General features: G+C 43.6%; 1 long non-coding RNA gene across 1 annotated transcript; it reads left to right on the plus strand.

Annotated features, from left to right (window-relative positions):
* Positions 1-4,728: 4,728 nt before the first annotated feature.
* Positions 4,729-6,272, plus strand: LOC124687750. The gene is made up of 3 exons (XR_006998297.1): positions 4,729-5,002; positions 5,612-5,696; positions 5,846-6,272. It is a non-coding gene; the product is annotated as an uncharacterized LOC124687750 (long non-coding RNA).
* The last annotated feature ends 1,163 nt before the right edge of the window (positions 6,273-7,435 follow it).

Below are 7,435 nucleotides of genomic sequence, written 5' to 3' on the forward strand. Positions count from 1 at the left end.
ACCACCTCAACCCTAATTAATATATTTCTTATTATTTAAGAAGTATGTTCTTCAAAAGTTATTCTTTTGAAGTAAATAAAGAATCATCATCAATTCTGCCTAATAGAACCTATAACCAATATCCAACTATCATCAGCAAGGAAAACCAACTTTGATAGCAACTATTTATAATAAATTGATCAAGATGCTTAGGCTTAACTCAACCTTACAAGCCCTAGGTGTTGATGAATCCAATCTTGTTTGGATTCATCTACTACTTACTCCAGAAGCAGTGGAAACCATAGTAAACCATAGAACCCCACAACCCTAATTATCATACTTGTTCTTTATTAAAGAACATGTTCTTCAAAAGTTGTTCTTTTGAAGTATATGATAATTAATCATTAACCATGCCATAGAATGCTAAAACCAACCACTATTCATTACATGTTAGGATTATACCAAATGTTATTGTTGTGTGCTATTAATGCTATTATTATGATGTATTGCAGCACATGTTTAGGATACCAAGTAATCACACCTGAATAAGAACCTTGTTTGTGAATCACTCTAAAAGTGCAACACACTCTAAACAAATCATTTCAACTCACTAATCCTAAATCATCGGGGTTAGGTCACGCTTAGAGCGACTGCATCTCATACTTATGCATTATTGCATCCTTGCCAATCTTTTAAACATCGTCCTTACCGGACGATGATGCTATTTCAGAATTTGGATTTATTGCGTATCGAAGACGTTGACTACATAATCTTGCAGTCAATAAAGGCAAGTTCATCACTTGCTCATGTCATTTGAGTATCTTTATCAAATTACTTGCAAAGTACTATGATTATCACTATTGCATAAAAACCAAAACCACTATTTGCATAACTATGAATATGACTATGTGGTGGGCAATGGATCCATGGATTGTGTTGATATGGTGGAGGTTCCATTGCAAGGGTTTATATCCATCTAGGATTAAACAACAAATGTCGTCCAGTGATTCTTGTGCCGTAATACCCGTGTTAACCATAAGATCCGGAGTGGGACGGAGTAGTCAAAAGTGTTTCCACCTCTCGTTCATCAACGGATGCTCATTACCGGGTGCACATGATCTCGAGAGACATGATGCAGGGGTGGGAACTCGTAGAAGTCCCAACGGTAATGAGGTCTATGATGGGTTGCAACTGCCGGCGTAGGAATGTATGGTAGAGCCCTGCATTGTCGTCGTGGTCGGGGTCCACCCTGAAATTTATGGGAATAATGGGACCGGCGTGGACCCAGGATTGGAGATTGCAGCAACGGGTGGGTGTTCGAGGTAGCGGAGGAACATGATTGGCTAGACCTTATACCGGGCCTCACACCATAGGAAGTGTGGACGAGCTCGCGGCTCGGTTGGCACCAAGGTTAAGATCTCTTATGGGTAAAGCAACACACCTCTGCGAGTGTAATTAATCGTGACCTGGCACTCCCCTGTTCCGGGATATGGAGCTGCGAACACGGCCGGAAAGGAGCTCCATGAAGTTCTAGTAAACCGGTGAAGGTCAGTCGGACATAGTTCTTCTGAATAAAAGCAACCTTTCGAAGAAATGGTTATGAAAACCTGCATTGGTATTAGACTTTCTGGTCTAATGCTGTAGCTAATGCATTAAACACCTCTTTCCTATAATGAACTTGTTGAGTACGCTCGTACTCATCCCACTCTTAAATCCCCTGCTTAGATATGGAGGCATCGAAGTAGGATCTACAGTGCAACTCGAAGACCGAGGAGTCAACAACTACTTCAAGAAACATGACCCTGTCAGAGGAGTCAGATACCACATCCAACAAGAAGAAAACCTAGTTTAGCCATAGAAGGGAACTAGCATCCTAAACCTAGCTCCTACTTAGCTAGAATTTACTCTTAGCCTCTCTAGCTAGTTAAATACTCTATAAATAGAGTTCGTGATAGGATTAGACCACGAGTCGTTCTTCTGGAGTTTAATTGCAGTTTTACCTCATTGTAAAGTAGGAGGCTGTGTGGATCTTTTGTAAAGAGTCTGTGTTGTAATTCTATAGACATGCCTTGGACCCGCATATGTTTCTGTTGTACCACTCTGAGCGATATAGTACTAGTGAAACGGTGTTTCATTGGTGTTATATCAGACTTGCATACTAAACCATGCAGTGGTATGACGGGTCACCACAAACCCTTTGGTGATGAAGAAGAACCTATTCCATGTGATACGGAAGATGAAGGAGGTGAGGTTAACCAGTATCGTACTCGACACTACGAGCAGAGTGAGAAGGATACCAACTTCATTTCTCTTGATTTGGAGATGGGGGTATCAAACACATCTTAATATGAGGTAGGTGAAAGTTCCAGAGTGAAGAAGAAGAAGAAAAAGAAGAAGATGAGGGGGCAAGTTGATAGAAACCCTCCATGGATGGCGAATGAGGGAGGTGTGTATCCTGCTTGGGATACATACGAGTCACTGTCCAGCTATTTCGGCATGACAGATCTCTGTCTCGGCACTTCGTCCGATTCAGACTACATTCCAACTGGAAGGACTTATGTTCCGGATGGTGTTCGGAAGACCAATCGTTGTACCGGATGGACTCCAGGCATGTACACGGAGACAAACGAAGATGACAAGGATCAGTAGTGCTCGCGAGAGGAATAATGTAGTATAGATGATATTGTACTAAGATGTATTTTAAATTTCTGTTGGCTTGGGCTTGGAGCCAAAATAAGTGGTTATATACGCCACATGTAATATATGCGTGTAATGTTATGTTATATATGGTGTATATACATAATAAATGTTTGCTTTGGATTTGCTTCTTGATTTCATTGTGTGACTAGTTCTGGGTAATGAGTTGAGCTCAGAAAACATTTGCATGGTGTAATTATGAGTATCGCTCTTTGTTACAGGATTAGGGGGGATATGACGTTAGTTGAGACCGAAGATGCTCGAAGAGAGCGGGAGGCGAAGGAAAAGGAAGAAGCAGATGCAGTAGCAAGAATGGAAAATGCACCACCGAGTCTCTGCAGTCCCTTTTAATACGGGCGTCCGCCGAGTTTGTCGGACCCCCAAACTCGTTTTACGGGCCATGCCGGGCTTCGTTCTGGTCTAGTTTCGATCTGAACCCGTATTTCCACCGGAATTTTTCGGCTCTGCTAGAGATATTCTAAGAGGAGTGGGTGTGATCGCTGCCAGCTTAATTATTGCGTAATGCCCCGTTTCTGTTTCGCGAATTGGACACGGTTGATGCCGATGCTCCCTTGCAGTAGAACGGCACTAGGCGAAAATTACCAATCTCGCAGCAATTCGGCGACCAAAAGCAACTCCCCAATTCGGCCCCAGATCCATTACGTTCCCAGCAGAAGGTTGAGATTGAGCGAGGTATATAGGGTAATATGGAAACGAACAAAGGTCTGGGTAGATTGAGCGAGGTATATAGGGTAATATGGAAACGAACAAAGGTCTGGGTAGCTAGAGCTCAAACTGCCGAGCGCGCGGCATGTAAAATTGAACAGCGCTGCCAACTGCAAACAGTGATCAATCAGCATGTCGGTTCTGTTATTGGATCAAGAATTCAGAATTCGCCCGTACAACAGTCAGTACATCTTGAATTTCTGTATCGCATCGAGAGGCCTAATGCCGTGAAATACATACTTACACATCGAGAGCGATCATACCCAAAATCGAAATGAGAAAAGCATCGTGTAGTACTCTTTTCGATCTAAATTAATTGATTTAACTTTTTCTAGATACAGACGTGTTTATTGACTAGATACATCTATATCTAGACATAAGTTGAGTTAATTAATATAAATCGGAGGGAGTAATACATATGCATCTGCCCTGATACAACATAATCCAGCTGCGGGACGATGAAGGCAGGCAACTCCATCTCCACCGATGAACAGAAGGAATCACACAATAATACAAACCCTCTCTAGCTACCTTATGGAGCAGACTGAGAACCGAGAAGTGAACGGGTGAACTCCATGCTAGAGGCGACCTCTCCTACAGCTCGAGGAAGAAGCTAGAATGGTCGATGCATCCTGGATTCCTGGGAATGACACTTCTCCAAAGCTACTTATTCTATACTACTATATATAATGGATCTCTTTTTGAACTTTTGAATCGACCCAATCACTTTATTTCAGCCGTTGATCAGGGTTATCTGATGGCCCAAGTATCTTGGATTCGCTGGTACAGTGTTCCCGCGCGCAACATCCGCTGAGTGCGCGCGAACGAGATTGTAGTCCCCTGGACGCTTCGCGATTATTCTGGATGGAGTCAGAAATTCCCGGCGGTGGCACCCTCTTGGGTCTGTAATTTCTTTTTTCTCTCACAAGTGCAGACCGAAAACTGTTCTGCAACCCCACGACAATCTGACTTGCAAGTCCTTAACGCCCACTGCTGCAGCCTGCAGGGTTGATCTGGTGCAAGCTTTGCCGCCTCTTCCCCGCTGGAGCTAGGCGGTCTTGGAGCTTGGCCGTTGGCCCTACCCCTGAGTCTTTAAGGCCCGCTTGAGGGCTCGTTTGGTACCAGAGTATTTTCAGGGATAGGCGAGTATTATCCCGGCCCATCTCCAAATCCCCGCTCATCCCCAGTAGCCCATTTGGTAGAAGAGTTTCGGCCCAATAAATCCCCGCTCATCCCCGGCCATCCCCGACTCCGATCCATTTTTTGCCGTGGACTAAATCCACGACCTATACCCCTCGCGTATTATCCCCGTCCCCGGCCCGTCTCGTCTCGTCTCCGTCTCCGTCTCCGTCTCCGTCTCCGTCCCCGTCCAAACCTTACCTAGCTGCAGCGACTGCCGACAATCTGATGGCGGCGAGCGGAGCTGCAGCGAGAACTGCGGGAGAGGCGGCGAGAGCTGCGGGAGGGGCGGGAGAGGCGGCGAGAGCTGTCGGAGGCGATGGATCTCACCTAGCCGCTCCACGCTAGATCGATGCCGTTCTTGCAGTCTGACCAGCGCCGCCGCCTCCTGCCGTTTTGGTACTCCAGTTTACATCCTCCTGTAACCCCGCTTCTCTCTCTCCCTCTCTATTTCATTGCTAGCCATATGTCGCCCGATCTGAACTTTCCTCGAGGAGGCTACCGGTTGTGGGTTTGGGTGAACAGAAATTGCGGTTCTGCTGTGGTTTAAGGATAGGCGCTTGGTTTCACTTGTTTGTATAGGAATTCCGACGATGATTGATCTGTGTAGTGGTCCTATGGTGGTCTGATGACATTAGTAGGTTGCCATATTCGCTTTGAAATCCCAAATCACAACCTGACCAGTATCAAAACAGGATCACACTCCCAGTAGTTTATATCAAGGTTGCACAAAGATTCTGTAGATGCATGCACACCGGCCGGCCCTGTTCCTCGGCTTGGACTTAAACTGTATATGTATTCCCCAGGTTTAGTTACTCTGCATCTCTCGTGCTACTCCATGCTGGTTCAGTATCACTTGATCTTCACTTGGATTAGTTCCTTCAGCTATTATTTTGAACTTGAGTTCGAATCACAGCAGTTCGGCTAGAAACTGAATTGGTTTTAATTTTGTACATCTATATGTTTTCAGTTATCCATCACCTGAACATGATTGTGCACCAACCTTTAACATCTTCGCATGTGATTTCAGGCAACCGTAAGGCCTGACTTGTGTTTCTGGAAGATCACATGCAGGCTCTCTGCTTGTTCTTTGAACTCCGGCCCCTGTTTTGAATGTATGTTCAAAGTAGATGCTTTTGGTCATTCTTTTTAATTACTCCCTGATATCCAAATATTATTATCTGAAATGTAAAGGGCATATTTAGGCATCTTGAGCATTTTGAATGTTGGAACCAAACTTATTCCAATGTCATGTTTTGTTCAGGTTTCATTTTTCAAAAGCCTCCGCGGCCACCGCTACCGTCTAGTGTGGCACCTAGCGCTGCAGTTTCTATCACTGATGGCACCTGAGATGTTTGCTCCCTTCGGATGGTGGTCTAAAGACTGTTTGTTGTTGATTGGTGCAACCTGTTGTAACATTTTGTAGCGTCATGGTTGATCAAAATTTGCAACGTTGCCATGTTCTATTATTGGCGATGGGAATTGTAACAGCATGGGTTCCTTTTGCAGGAGTCTTACTTTATTTAGCCTTAGCACAAACATCTGTATCCTAGATTTTGGACTACCAATGTCACTGCTGTATTGGACCTGTGGCGAAGGGACCGTCAAAACTCAAATAAGCTTTACATATTACAATGTCACTGCCGTGTGGCCAATGATATAAAAATTATATCTTTGCTGCTGCATGTTCATTTGCCTCGTTGATTTCAATTTCCATTGTGCATCAATCCCTACCAACCAAATGACAGTTTTTAGGAGTGGGGATTAGGGATTGCATGGAATGGGGTTTTGTGGGGATTGGGTGAAGGTAGGGGTTTCACCCAATCCCCTAGAGTATCATCCCCACTAATCCCCACAAATACTCCACTACCAAACAAGGCCTGAGGGGTCGATCTGATGCGAGTTTACCGCCCCCTCCCTGATGGAGCTAGGCGACCTTGGGGCTGGGCTTTCTTTGCACGACTTTACTAATCAGAACTGCTACAACCTACAGCCACTGAGTCTCTTTGGCTTTTGATGATTGCCGATTTAGTTTTGTTCCATGGTAAATTGACTCAAGTAAAATTGCATTGGTCGTTCTTTGTGGTAGTGCAATTTTATAGTTGCACACCAAGTGTTTGTATTTTTGTCCAAGTCAATATATGATGTCCATAAGGCATCTTTGTAGCCTCCTCAAAAACGTAATAAGCAACGTAGTATCTGATTCTTTAATAGCGTATCTTCACATGCTATTGACTAAAATAATTATTTTTAGCTTCACACTCAGAAATGAAAAAATGATGCTTGCTGACTGACAAGGTCATTTGGTAGTATATGCGGAAGCCGTTCTTGATTAAAAGATTGCTTCTGCGTGTCATTTCTTTATGTTAGAACAGAAAATGTAAAACCAAAGAATTGTCCAGAAAAAAAAGTCATATACGGAGTACATTGGAAAGCCGAGCTCCGTTCAGGGATATTACAAATGTCTTAGGTTGATTCCGTGTCTTCATCAGCAGCAAAAGGGAAACATGATGCATAATAGGTGTTTATAACAATCTCTAAGTATTATTCTCAGAAAATGGCTTGGTTCAGTTCAAGTTGTGAGGTACTCTTGACTTCTGCATAGTGCTTTTCTCGGACTAGACCACATGGTTGAAGTTATTCAGTTGTGCAATTAGACTTATTTAAGTGTCTTTGTAGAAACAGTACATGAAAATGAAGTCAGTAAAAGAGGTATGAGATTTAGAATATTCCCTTCAGTCCATAATATTCTATTCGATCTAAAGCTTTGATACTTATTATGTATCGGAGAGAGTATATGTTTTATATTTTACGGACGTGCTTTGCACGTGCAAACTTACTAGTATACTACAAC

The sequence above is a fragment of the Lolium rigidum genome, chromosome 2, assembly GCF_022539505.1.
Source record: "Lolium rigidum isolate FL_2022 chromosome 2, APGP_CSIRO_Lrig_0.1, whole genome shotgun sequence".
NCBI lineage: Eukaryota > Viridiplantae > Streptophyta > Magnoliopsida > Poales > Poaceae > Lolium > Lolium rigidum.